Consider the following 14,771-nt stretch of genomic DNA (forward strand, 5'->3'; position numbering starts at 1 on the left):
GCTTGCGTACAATGACGCCCCCTCCCTGCACACAGCCAATCACGCACAGGCAGGAGCAGTTAATCTCCCTGGTCGGACGAGACCGGAGAGCTTGAAATTCTCCCCCTAAGAGGTGAAGAGGTTAGGGAAGCAGTGGCCTGATGACCGCTGCTTTATAAATACGGATTGCAGGTTCTCTTGTGAGAACCTGCAGTCCTAAATGAGTGAAGCCTTTGATAGATTGAGCCCATAATGTATTAGTGCGCATTCAGAGCTTCACCAATAAGCACCTATAAAAAGGCTTACCAGACTTCCAGTTTGACTGGGATTGTCCCTGTTTGGAGGTGCTGTCCCAGTGTCCCACACGATTGTTCATTCTGTCCCGGCCGTAGGGTTGTATTGCCTGTATTTTACTCATTCTGGCAGCCGGTGCCAGAATGAGTAAAATACAGGCAATACAAAAGCCATTTTTTTTATTCTAAGTCTGTGCCAGTGACGTCATTTTATCGGACTGTGTGTGTCCATGCTGTCTCCTGTCTGCCTCTGATGTGGCTGTGCTGCAAGAATTGCTGGTAAGGATACCTTGCTGAGGTTACAAATGTTACTAGCAATGTAACTGTGGTGTCTACGCTTGCCAACCTGTCTTGACCTTGCAGCTCGCAGAGTAGTTTGCTTTCACCGCACTTAACTTCCCATGTTTCCTATGGTACATCAAAAACTGTCCCCCATTGTGTTCATTGTGTAGCTCCTTTAATTGTACCCTACCTGTAAAGGGTTATATAATGAGTGGCTTTGAAGAGAGTTGCAGGCACAGGAAGAAACAGAAATTAGTAACCATTTAATTGTAGCAGTGGTCAGGAACCAGGGAACTACTGGCTCCTAGAATTTTACCCCTGGTTCCTAAGGTTTTGATTTATTCTCAATATATCTATATTCAAATACAACTGTCTGGCTCCTAAAAGTATTACTGCCTCCTAATTTTAAACAGATTTGTCAAACCCTGCTTTAAATACACAGTAGTGCATGTATTTTAAATACCGCTAGAACATTTTGTGCAAAATACAGTGCCTGATAAAATCCTCTATGTCGGGGGTTGGCAAGCATTTCTGTAAAGGGCCAGATAGTAAATATTCTAGGCTTTGTGGGCCAAGAGGTAACATCAAGCATATTATGCAGGTACTTTTACAGCAACAGAGAAAACACTTTTTCACAAACTTTTATTGATGAAATTTAAAATCTATTATACATAAATGAGCCAATTGGAAATTTACATTAGTTGCAGCCTTATGTTTTAGCCTTGATAAAAATCTGTTTAAAATGGTGTAACATTTCTAACGGTTCCTTTCCTTTGAGTCAGGAATATTATGTCGCTGTATATTGTGGTACGTTAAGCAGCTGTGCAAAGTGACAAGTGCACCACACAGGTCTTTGTCACAGCTACTGAAGTTGCCTGTTGTAGCAATAAAGCAGCCATATACAATACACAAACAAGTGAGCGTGGCTGTGTTCCAATAAAAAACAAAATGTATGCTTACCTGATAAATGTATTTTATTTCCGGATATGGTGAGTCCACGGCTTGAGTAATTACTGTTGGGAATATCACTCCTGGCCAGCAGGAGGAGGCAAAGAGCACCACAGTTAAACTATTAAGTATCACTACCTTACCCACAACCCCCAGTCATTCTCTTTGCCTTCAGTGTATGGAGGTGGTGAAGGTTAGGTGTCTGAAGAAAAATTTAGATTTCATCTACAAGCAAGTTTTGTGGTATAGCCGTATTCCACGTCATTCCTTGCAGTCGGGCAGTGGTGGCTTTAAAGCATTTAGGAACTTGTAAAGAGGTACTTATTGTGTTTTCCTATTAATTGCTGCCCTAGTTTAGAAAGTCAGAGTTGGCTACTCTGTTCTTTCTTTTTCAAAGGTCTCTGTGAAGAACTGGGTCTTCTCATACCTTGTAACTGTCTATGTGCCGGACAGCGGAGCAGGTAGCAGGTAAGTGCTTTTTCTTCCAGTTGGGGAGACCATGCACTTAACAAATTAAAAGACACTGCTTTTTTATTGGAACATAGATAATCCTGTTGTTTGGGTTACACTGGGGCATGAAGCAGGCATGAAATTTATGGACCAAAGAAAAAAAAAACTATTAAGAGAATAGGGAAAAGTGCTCTTTCTACACATAAAGTTTATATTTTTCCACTTAAAATTTAACTTTTACTAGTTGTAGTTAAAAAAAGGCAGCAGAAATAGAAGTTGTTTCTAGCGTGCCACAAAAATAGTTAAAAACACAACTCTGTGACTTGTATAAAGTACTTCAATATTGCTGATTTTAGGTTGTTTATCACATATGAGGAGGGGGGGGGGAATCAATGATATTAGGTAAATGTAAGAGCCTCTATTTAGGAACTGTGTCCTGTATTGCCCTATATTAGGGTAGATAAGCCACTTTTTTATTGAAATTAATAGAGTGCAGTTAAAATAAACACGAAGCCCCTAACGCGCTCGTGTTTCACTTATACGCTTCCTCACCCCCTCTGAGGAAGTGTATAAGTGAAACACTACCGCGTCAGGGGCTTCGTGTTTATTTTAACTGCACTCTGTTCATTTCAGACTATCTACTAGTTGATATTTGTATTTGTTGTTGTAACATTTGGGACATATTGTGGGAAGGATGGGGAAGGGATTTATAGCATATTTAGTGTAAAAAAAGTGGCTTATCTACCCCAATATAGGGCAATACAGGACACAGTTCCTAAATAGAGGCTCTTACATTTACCTAATATCGTTGATTTTTCCCCTCCTCCTCATATGTGATAAACAACCTAAAATCAGCAACATTGAAGTACTTTATACAAGTCACAGTTACAGAGTTGTGTTTTTAACTATTTTTCTGGCACGCTAGATACAACTTCTATTTCTGCTGCCTTTTTTAACTACAACTAGTAAAAGTTACATTTTAAGTGGAAAATATAAACTTTATATGTAGAAAGAGCATACTTTTCCCTATTCTCTTAAAAGGTTTTTTTTTCTTTGATTTGAATGTTGTAATATGCTCTAAGGCAAGCACACTCCCAGCGAGTTATCTCTTTCTATATTATAGACAACAAGGTCAGCTGGGAGACAATAGAATTTTTGCCTTTTCCAGCAATTCTGGGATCACTTCCCTTTGTTTTGTTATGAAAGTATGGACATTTCATATAATTTTCACGTGTCACTAAATATTGATTCTTTTGAAAAAAAATTCAAGCACTTAAAGGGACATTAAACACTAAATTCATGCTAGATAGAATGATGCATTCAAAGAAAAGATTAGTCCATGACTAACATGTAGATGTATTTTTTAAAGTTTCATTAGTTGTTTAAAAAGTGACAAAATAAGTGTAAAGTTTTAGTGTCTATAAAACACTGGGAGCTGCCATGTTGTAACTTGTGTTACCTTCTCTGCTGTGGCCAATTAGGGTCAGTTATACATAGGTCACTAGAGTGTGCAGCCAATGGCTGTGCTGGATTTAACAGTGTTCTGCACTTCCATTTCTAACAGGAACTGAAAAGCTCACAATTTCACAATGGAATTACAGGCAAAGAGGACAAAATAAATAATGAAAGTATATTGCAGAGTTGTTTTATTATATACAATGTATCATTTTATATTACCATCTCAAAGTGTTTAATGTCCCTTTAAAGGGACATAAAACCCCAAAAATGTTTTTCATGATTCAGACAAATTTACTTTAACAAATTAACTTTATTGTCTTTGTATCTTTTGTTGAAAAGCTGGTAGGAAGGTGCAGGAGCACTCAGTGTTTCTAGATATCTCTTCAACAAAGAATATCATGAGAACAAAGATAATTTGATAGTAGAAGCAAATTGGAATCTTTGTAAAAGGATATGCTCTGTCTGAATCATAAAAGACAAAATTTGGGTCTCATGTCCCTTTAAAATTGTATGAAAACATTCTTAGCTTCCTGGCTGTACAAAACCGGGCAACATGCGTGATTTGGCCCTGAGCTATAGTTTTCCGTCCCCTTTGCTAGAGTCACTAACTTATTTAGAAGGACATTAAAGGGACATGAAACCCAGAATGTTTCTGCCATGATTTAGATAGAGCAGCACGTTTAAACAACTTTCTAATTTACTCCTATTATCACATTTTATTCGTTCTTTTCTTAAAAAGCATAAGCGTGCCATGTAGTGCTCATGACGGCTACCTAGGTATCTCTTCGACACAGAATATCATGGGAATGAAGCACATTTTGATAAAAGAAGTAAGCTGGAAACTGAAATTGAATGCTCTGTCTGAATCACAAAAGAAAATGTTGGGGTCTCATATCCCTTTAAACACCACTTGATTTTGTGTAAAAATGTGACACTTCCTAAAGGGGTTAAAAAGCAACATCTGTAACCTGCAGCTGCTGCAAACCAAATAGCTTGTTTTGAGAGATATGAAACCCACATTTATCATGGTATTCAGGTAGAACATGAAATTCAAATCAACTTTTTAATTTACTTCTATTATCAATTCTTCTTTGTTCTTTTAGTATCTTTTGTTGAAAAGCAGGAACGACTGCATAGGGGCTGGGCTGGTAGCGGGAGCGAGCTACATTCCGTTTAATGGCGCGATCGGGCCGACTGTGACTAGACAACATGCCCGCGATGCGCTTATGCAAATTAAGACCCGCTCAGAGTCAGGAGCGGCGGTCGGTAAAATTGTATTTTGAAAAATATCTCTGCAATTATTTGTTTTATAAACTTGGTGCTAAGCTAATGTTATACAATTCTGCACTATGTGCGGAATTATATAACATTAGTTCATAGGTTTACTGTCGCTTTAAAGGTACTCTAAAGTCAAAATTAGACTGTCATGATTCAGATAGAGCATGCAGGTTCAAATTCACTTCCATTATCAAATTGTGTAAGTCTTGTTATACGCACACCTTCAGAGTCACCAGCTCCTACTGAGCATGTGCAAGAGTTCACAGTTTATATGTATATGAGTCTGTGATTGGCTAATGACTGTCACATGATACAGGGTTGGGGAAATTTAAGCAAATTTTAAAATTTGTCAGAAAAAATCTACTGCTCATTTGAAATTCAGAGTAAGTGCTATTGCATTGTCTTTTTTTATAATGTACTTGTTAATTATGCAAATCTACTGTATTTATTGGTCCTTTAAACCGTTCATCCAAAATGACATATATATATATATATATATATATATATATATATATATATATATATATATATATATATATATATATATATACATCGTCGCTTCAGGATGCTCCAGCAATCTCGGCTGTCAAGATACAGCTGAGATCTGGAGTTCCTGAAGCTTGAGGCATCTCCCACATATGGAGCCGGAGCGCGATCAGTGCTCCGCCTCTATATGAGGGCAGATGCCTGATCGTTACAGACGGTGACACTGTGTGTGTCACCATCTGTAACTATCTTCTGCTGGAGCCGGTGGGAAGTGTGGGCGGGAGGCGGATGGGCTGCCCAGCAGGGGAGGCAGGAGGGAGTGGGAGGGGCCCTACTCTAGGATTTTTTTTTAAAGGGACAGGGGAGGATGGAGCAGCTACACAAAGGAAAAGGGGGAGGACACTATGCTACAGTTAAAAAAAAAATACAAATAAAAAATATTATTTATTTAAAAAACAAGCAAAACCTTTTTCACATATTGGCAGATAGCTGCCAGTACCTAAGATGGCGGCAATAGTTAGGGCAGGGGAGGTTTAGATAGTGGTGTTTTTGTTGTTGTTTTTTTTTTAGGGGGGATCAGGGAGTTTTGAGGGTTAGGGCAATCCTACATTTCAGAAACAAAATAAAAAATTATTAAAAAAAAGTTTTTATTTTTTTTATTTGCAGACTGTCCGCCAGTACTTAAGATGGGGGTGACCAGTTAGGGGTGGGGGAGGAAAGAGAGCTGTTAGGGAGGGATCAGGGGTAAGAAGTGTCAGGTAGGAGGCTGATCTCTACACTAAAGCTAACCTTAACCTTTTAAGCTACCTGATTAACCCCTTCACTGCCGGGAATAATAGAAGTGTTGTGCGCAGCTGCAATTAGCGGCCTTCTAATTACCAAAAAGCAATGGCAAAGCCATATATGTCTGCTATTTCTGAACAAAGGGCATCTCAGAGAAACGTTTACAAACATTTGTGCTATGATTGCACAAGCACTATGTAAATAATTTTGGACCAGGCCGCATCCAGCTGTACCCAACCTACCCAGCCCGTGTTCCACTTCCACCCACAACCGACATCCCTTCTAGCCTGCTACTCAGCTGTAGCAGGACTCCGGACTACTAGCAGACAGCAGACACAGCTGGCTTCCTGATCTATGCGTGCTGTGAGACTGTCAGACGTCACGTGATCACGCGCATGACGTCACGTCAGCGAGAAGACCTGCACTGTAAGGGGAGTATCAGTAAAACAGGGGTGAGTTAGCGTTTATGGGTTGTATATCTATGTGTAAACAAAATAAACAAAATAAGCCGCATCAGAAAATATTACGAATATATGAGCATTATACAGTCACCCTTTGAATAACATTCTGTGTATTTGTCTGCAGCAATGTTATAAGCCAGACTGATCCTCTCTTCTACCTACTGCAGGCTGCAGATGAAACCAAACAGCAATGAAATTAAGTTCACTCATTTTAAATATTTCCGATGCATTTCTTATGTTTTTTATCTTTCATTTTTATTCTCTCCAAGAAGTTTTAGTTTGGACCATTCCAATTAATGTTTTCAGTTTTGTTGTTTTTTTGTTGGCTAGATATTGAACTAGGGGGTGGTTGTCGCCATGCTGGTTATATATTACTAGAAAATATTAATAATGGTTTAGGTTTATGTGATCTGCTCTCAATTTTATTACAAGCACAGAGACTTCATATTTTGCTATCTCTTTCTTTTTCTTTAAATGCAGCTTTTTCAAAGATAACATAAAATCAAGAAAAAAGGATATTACATGAAATAAACTGAGTAGAGACACAGAAAAATTTCAAATATTAGCCCAGTATGTCCGGTAGCATGAAGCAAAGGCTGACCAATCAGAATACAGGTATTTATTATAATCTGTCCAACACTGTACATAACGTCATCTTTCTTTTGCTGCCCTCAATCAGATAAGTTGTATTTTAAACCTCTCTGAAATATATTGTGTAATTTATACTGAGCTGTTTAATATTATTCTTATTGTACTGCTTATTTTGTTTTTCCTATACTCTATTTTCATTTATTTTCATGTTGGTGTTGTTTCTTTTTCCTTCCGTTTTTTACTGGAGTGTTTTTTCCTAGTTTACTTGCTTTGTTGGCTCTCTTTTTGTCCCCTTAGCCAAACCACTTCCTTGTTTTGTTGAATTTTCTTTCCTAAGCTACATCTTCTAACCGTTTCTCCATTTGTGTTTTTTCTTTTGACAGCCGCCATTTTGTGGGCGGTCCCGCGACGTCACGTTAGTCCCTGCGTCTGATCGTCGCCATCTAAAAATCAGCCGCTCCTCCTTGAGTCTCCTGCTTCAGTTATAAATATAACATTTTATTGTTGCAAGTTGCATTTTTTCCTCACATCTTGTTACATTATTGTATTTCAACACATTTTTTATTTTAGTATTATAGCACCATCTATTGTTATAATTTCATTCCTACACCCCTAGTCTTTTTCATTGACACTTTTTTCCTGTCAGAAATATGGTTGAATTTTTAATTTACTTGTTTTAATATATTTTTATATTTATTTATTATTATTTTAAAATATATATATTTTTTCCTCATATAAGTGACATTTATGTCCCAAGGTAATGATAATGTCTCCTATTAATAAGAAAAAAGTCCAATCCATGATTCACAAATCTGTGAATAAACGGATGAGTCAAATTACTTCATTGCTTTCTGACAGACCCTCAACATCTAAAAGGGCTGTTAAAAGAAAAAATGCAAATGCTTTAAAAGCAAGCAAAAAATTTGATTATTAAATCACTTCAAATTCTTGGGGAATCCAACCTTTCCACGGGCAGGGGAAGCAAAATATGTGACAAAAAATTCTAGAGATTCTAAATAAAAGAGAAAAAAATGTTTCAAAACCAATTTTTATTAATGAAGATACCTCATCATCCTCTGATTTTTCAAATGATGATTCAGAATATTTTTCAGATAATGAGGATTTTTCTTAGAATTCCTCAGATAATTCACACAAACCCAAGAAATTTAAAAAATGTCATAAAAAATACAAAACATATCGATGAGGATATATTTAAAGATGCCTTTGGAAATCCTAGGTTTAATCCCGATATTCTCCATCACCCATGGTCTGCCGAGTAGGGACCATTTTTGGATGTGGCAGAATTCATTGATTTCCAAATCCGAAAGCCCTTAAAACCAAAGTCTAGAAGCAAGATGAAGGCGCAATGCTCTAGACCCCTTCTTCCCATGAACAGTTCAGTTACCCCTGAAATTGACCCCAAAATTTAAAAAATGTATAGACCCCACTGGATACAGGATTAAAAGGGGTGTAGACAAATCCTGGAAACTTTGCCAAGACAAATTATTAGATTCCATTGGTCCAATTTCAAAACTTTTTGATTTAGCAGAAAATTCTGTACTAAAAATGAACTAATGGACCCCTCTACAGTTAGGGAGTGGGTTCAAAGGATTTTATGTTTTGAAGGCAACACAAATGTTGAAATGATTGTTGAAAGACGAAAAAAATATCTTTAGACAGATTGATCGTAAAATGGTAGAATCAGCTTTTAACGAGTTGTAATCCGATGAGGAAGGTCTCTTATTTGGAGATCCATTTTTAAAGGATTTGAATAAATATGCCAATACTTTCACCATACTCAACAAAGTTAAAACATCTTTTAAAAAGATATTTAATAAAAACAGTTTTTCTGACAGAGCCGGGAGATTCAGAGACCTCCCTACACAAATACTCATCAGTATTCCCAAAATATTTATTCCCAAAGACAAACTTCTGACTCCTATCCTCAATTCTTCCCCACGAGAGCTCGTCCATGGAACAACAGGAGTTTCCGTTCCAGAGGCAGATCCAGGTTTCCAACTAGGTAATTCATTCCTTCTTCCCTCCTCCTCCTTCTTCCCTTCATATATGGGAGGTTACTCCAATTTTCTCACAATTGGTTTCATATAACTCAAGACCCTTGGATTATTCAAACCATTTCAGGTGTTCAAAAATAATTTATTTCTCTTCCCCTTCAAAATTGTTTCCCAAATCCATTCCATTTTTCAAAATCAGACGAAAATTTGGTTCAAAAAGAGATTTCAAATCTTTTCCTAAAACAGGCAATTTGTCCGGTTTCTTTTTCCCCAGATCTTTTTATAAGCAATTTATTCTTTGTGAAAAAGAAAAACGGCCAATTTCGTCCTGTTATCAATCTAAAAACGCTAAATACCTTCGTTGTATATCATCATTTCAAGCTGGAAGGAATTTACCTTCTCAGGGAATGTTTGATAGACGACTGGTTAGTTTGTTTAGACCTTGCAGATGTTTATCTTTCTGTCCCTATCTCAAAAGCGTTTTGGAAATATTTAACTTTCCTTTGGAAAATACAATATTGGAGTTATACTTAGCTTTCTTTCGGGCCTCTCCTCGGCACCTTGGATTTTCACAAAACATTTGAAACCTATGGTGTCTTGGCTTATACTCAGAGGAATACGTCCAATTATCTTTCTAGACAATATTTTAATTATGTATCCAAAAGAAATGTTGCACTCTCTGGTGTGGAAAAGTGAAAACCTTAATTAGGTGGACAGCAACGTTTTGGGGCACCTGCCCCTTTGTCAAGCTAAAAGCATATTTGACTAAACTCCTTAATGTCAGGATAAGAATCTCTTAGGATATGCCAATTTTGTTTTTAAGTATACCTTGTACCTTATTGCTTAGAGTGTTGTATGTGCTAACAAAAGTGATTCTGTCATTTTGTGGTCTATGGTGTTTATTATGGAAATTCGATCTCACATGTACCAATTCTGTATTGGGAAATTCATGTTTTTCAAATTTAGACTGAGTTTCATCTAGTCTACTTTCTTTTTTGATCGGATCCGATACGATCCTATCAACACGTAGAAATTGGGATTTGGGCACAGATTTAAATAAAGCTGGTGAATGAAAACTCTTTCTATGTAATAGTGTATTTCTATCAGTTTTCTTAACAAATAAATCGTTTTTTAGATAACTGTTTTCTTTATATACCAGGGTATCTAAGAATTCAATTTGTGTGTTGTCTTGTTTAGATGTAAATTGTATGAATGGTACTGATCTCCCAATGTCATTTTTAGTTGTATAAGACATTCAGGAGGCCAAATAATAAACAAATCGTCTATATACCTATACCAGGCTAAACCGTACTGTTTAAATAAGGGGTGATTGTAAACCACAGTTTCTTCAATATGATCCATTACCATACAGGCATAGGATGGGGCCACATTGGACCCCATCGATGTGCCTGTTTTTTGCAGATAAAACATTTGATCAAAAACAAAATAGTTTTAAGTCAAAATTGCTTCCAATAAATCCATCATAAATCCTATTTGTGATTTACTGTACTTGTCACATGTGTCAAGTGTATTTTACTTCCACACCTGAGAGTGCAACATTTCTTTTTAGATACCTATTTACTTGGAGCAAGGGGTTTGGCTCTGATTTTGTTTGCACCCATCTTGTTGTTTGCTGGACATCAATACATTAAAAGGTGTGCTGGTCCTACAATTTTGCTGACAATATTTTAATTATAAACCAAGATTTCAAATCCCTTAAATCTCATTTAAAAAACACTATCTCTCTGTTAGAAAACCTTGGCTTTACCATAAACAAAGAAAAATCTGCTCTTATCCCTTCAAAATTGTTTAATTTTTCTAGGTTTTCAAATAAATACTGTACATTGAAATATACCCTCAGTCTTCCCTCTCAAAAGATAAAAAATATAAAGAAAGACATTTTAAATACTAGGGTTACTCTCATCCTCTATCCAAGCTATTTTTCCTGCCCCATTACATTATCGCGAACTTCAAAGATTAAAAATTTCTCATTTTCAAAAAGGTTTCTCTTACAATCATTTAATTCCTTTATCACCAGAAGTGAGCTAAACTTGTTTGGTGGCTTTCAAATATGGGAGCCTGGAATGGGAGAGCCATCTTCGGCAGTTCTCCGGATTTAATAATAGAATCAGATTTCGGTTGGGGTGCTCATTGTGGCTCTTGCATAACCAGAGGGAAATGGGCATTACAGAAGAAACAAATTCATATAAATTGTTTGGAACTTTTGGCAGGCTCTTTTGCAATCAAGAATTTCACTCATTTTCACTCTCCTATGTCCATTCTTCTTTGGATGGATAATATATCTGCTGTTCTTTACCTGAATCGTCTTGGAGGTACGAAATCCAGAGATCTTTCAATCATAACCAAAGATTTTATTCACTTTTGTTTAGACAGGAATATTTTTATCAAAGCAGAATATATTCCAGGTCTAGCCAATACTTCGGCAGACTGGGACTCTCATTATCTGAAAGATGCGAACGATTGGAAGTTAAATCGAAATATTGTTCTCTCTCTTCAAAATTTGAGAGGTCCTTTTTCTTTGGATTTATTTGCATCCCGTTGGAACTTTCATGGAACCATATTTCAGTTGGCAAATAGATACAGACGCCAAAGCAATAGATGCATTCCTTCAACGATGGCCCATTCAGGGAGCATATGCGTTCCCCCCTTTTTCAATAATTGCGAGGACAATCTCAATTGTTCAGAGAGATCATTTGAAATTAACTTTGATAACTCCCCTTTGGCCAACTCAACCTTGGTACCTTTTTCTTCTGGACATGTTGTTACTTCTTCCTATCCTTCTTCCTTGTATCCCAGATCTTCTTTCAGATCCCAACGGGAATCCTCACAATCTTATAACTTCTCAAATCCTTCACCTTGTCGCTTGGTCAATCTCGGGGAATAATTCTCTCTTGACAGCCTTTCTGAAAGAGCTAGACTCCTCATCCAAGACTCAGTTGCCCCTGATACCCTCAAATGTTATCGTGTTGCATGGTCTCGATGGTCTCGATGTTGTTTATCTAGGAACTTGGATCCCATTTCAGCAGATGTAAATCATATCATTAATTTTCTTAGTCATCTTTTCGAATCTGGCCTAGCTTATAGATCTATTAATGTTTCTAGTTTTTCAGCATTTCATTCTTTGAGTAATAACTTAACTGTTGGTCAACATCCTTTAATTTGCAAACTTTTGAAGACTATTAGATTAAATCTGTGATGGACCGCCTGGTACCCCGAATGAGTACCTCCGTCAGAACACTTCACTTGTCCTGGACATCCTTTTATCCAGAGCAATAGCTCCTGGTACCCCCCTTTGACCGCAGTCTAAAGTTATGGAGAACAGATCTGAGGCAACACTCAGTTGTCTGAACACAAAAATGAACACTTTATTTGAAAGCAGCACACAGATTTATACACCCTGGCATTCCAGATTTACAGAGCTTCAGGTTACATAGGGAATTGGTTAAACAGTAAAGCAAACATATGAACAATACATCAAACCTCTAACAATTGTCTATTCACAGGTAAAACAGATTAACATATCAAGTTAATTAACTGGGGAAGAAAGTTTACTCAGACAATCTGATGTTGGGCAGTCTAGTTAACATAATCACACAGGAACACAATCAGTTTACCCAGACAGACTCCTGCGACACAATCAGATTAGAAACGTAAATAAAATACATCTTATTACAGAATATAAGAACAGCTCTTATTAACTATTAAGTCCTTTATGCCCACTTGGTTTATAGATTCTCAATTGCTCCCACAAGGGGCACTCGCACCCTGTACCCACCCTGTATTTATGGATACAGGGTGACATGGACATAAGACAGAGTTATGAAAGTACATGGGGTGTTCAGCATATAAAACTCCACATTTCCATGCAGTCTCTGGGTATCCTTAAGCCCATGTACCTCCAGCCCAAAGAATGTTCCATAACAGGCCCTCATATCTTGGTGACTCACGTCACATATTTCCCCCTTCGGAAGGAGACTAACACAGGAGGAGACCCCAGACGGGTTGATATTGAAGTTAGTCCGTAGATCCATTCCCCCAAAGCCCGTATCCACACAGTACCCCAAACAAATTGTCCCAAACAGAGCATCACTCACCCGGCCGACCTCTGCCTCTCTCATAGAACATACCTGCTGGTGGGTAGAAGTGCCGACTGTCCCTTCTCCATGGAGTCCTTTCAGTTGCTGGAGAGAAGACAGGGTGGCTGGGCTCACTCCAACATGCTGTTGTGGATCTGGGCCATATGCCCAGCATCCCTGGAGAATACAGGTGGAGACTGTAGTCCCATCCACTTGTACTGGATAGGAATCTGCCGTTGCTTGCAGAGAGAGACTGACATCTCTCGGTCCCAATGCCAGCTCCTCCACTGGGATTGCTGCATGCTCCTTCGGTCCCTCTGCCAGCGTGAGGCTGTCATTCCTGTTTTCTGGGGTGCCGGTTAGGGGTGGGCAGAGGCCAACAACACTCTGCCCTGTGTCCTGCTCTTCTGTTGGGTAATCCGCATCCGACACCTCAGAGGAAAAGTCAATTATATCCACAATCTCTGGGGAGATTACAGGGTGACTAGGGTCCCCATGCCAGGGGGTTGGGGTTCTGAGCCGACTTCCCCATATCCCTGCACTCCATATGTGGAGACAACTGTCACATCCACACCTCCCGGACCAACATCCGTAGATATGAAGTCCACTAGATCTGAAGTAAGTAAAGGACCACTTTCCAGCAGTTCTAGGTAATCCACCTCAAGGTACCATTCCTTATAGATAAGCCATGTCAGGTCAGGCTCTAAGGCAAGTGCTTCCAATGGCTGTAAAAGCTCCTGCCTCTTTTTTTGAATGTCCCAGAATTGATATCCCTCAGTACTGCCAAAGTCAACTTTATCCTCAAATGCTTCCCATAATAAGCCGGGGCCACCAAAGTCATTATCTTCTGGGGAATTGTGTGTTTCTGCCCTCAACTGCCACCTGTCTGCAAACCAATATAACGCTCTGTACCGATCCTTGAGCTCGACCTCTCTTTGCACCAGACACTTCAGTTCGGCTATCCCCTCACCTGTGGGTTGTCCTCTCAGTAAGCAAAGCCGCAAGTTTACCTGGTCCCCGAAGCGCTGTTCTGGGGAGGGCAGGACTTTGCCTCTGCAGCCATACCAATTCTCCAGTGCATCTTCCCACATCTCTAACCGAATCAGGACTCTCCATTCCAGGCACATCTCCTCTGGAACTGGCCCTCCTAAAACAGCAAGGGCGACTTTGACTTGTCGCTCAAAGTCCCATATCGGAACTTCCCATTTAGAGGTATCTGATCCCAGCATCTCAGCTGTCCGAATATTCCGATACCTGGTGATCTCCTTCACCACCTCGGCGTTCGTTATATGCACTACTGCTTCAGATGGGTTGGCTCCGTAGATTGACAACCTTCTCCGCACTCTGCTGTGGAATTTTTCCTCTGCATCATCTATAATCATCTGGCTGCGATCCTTCACTGGCTGCCATTGGTGCATCTTTGTAGTGCTTCTTAGGGACTGATAGCTAGGCAGCACATCCCTCCAAACCAGTTCCATAACAGGCCCTCAGATCTTGGTGACTCATGTCACAAAATCGTCCTACTCCAAAACACAATTTCTTTTGGGATGTGGATTTAATATTTTCACTTTTTAAAAATTGGCCAGCTAACCCCTTTTTAAAACAAATTTCTACTAAGCTTTCTACTCTTGTGTGTCTCATTTCTTTTCG

General features: G+C 38.7%; 1 long non-coding RNA gene across 1 annotated transcript; it reads left to right on the top strand.

The window, feature by feature from the left end:
- Positions 1-89: 89 nt before the first annotated feature.
- Positions 90-7,611, top strand: LOC128662478 (uncharacterized). The gene is made up of 3 exons (XR_008402789.1): positions 90-551; positions 6,899-7,033; positions 7,393-7,611. It is a non-coding gene; the product is annotated as an uncharacterized LOC128662478 (long non-coding RNA).
- Positions 7,612-14,771: the final 7,160 nt, after the last annotated feature.

This window comes from Bombina bombina, chromosome 6, assembly GCF_027579735.1.
Source record: "Bombina bombina isolate aBomBom1 chromosome 6, aBomBom1.pri, whole genome shotgun sequence".
Classification (NCBI taxonomy): domain Eukaryota; kingdom Metazoa; phylum Chordata; class Amphibia; order Anura; family Bombinatoridae; genus Bombina; species Bombina bombina.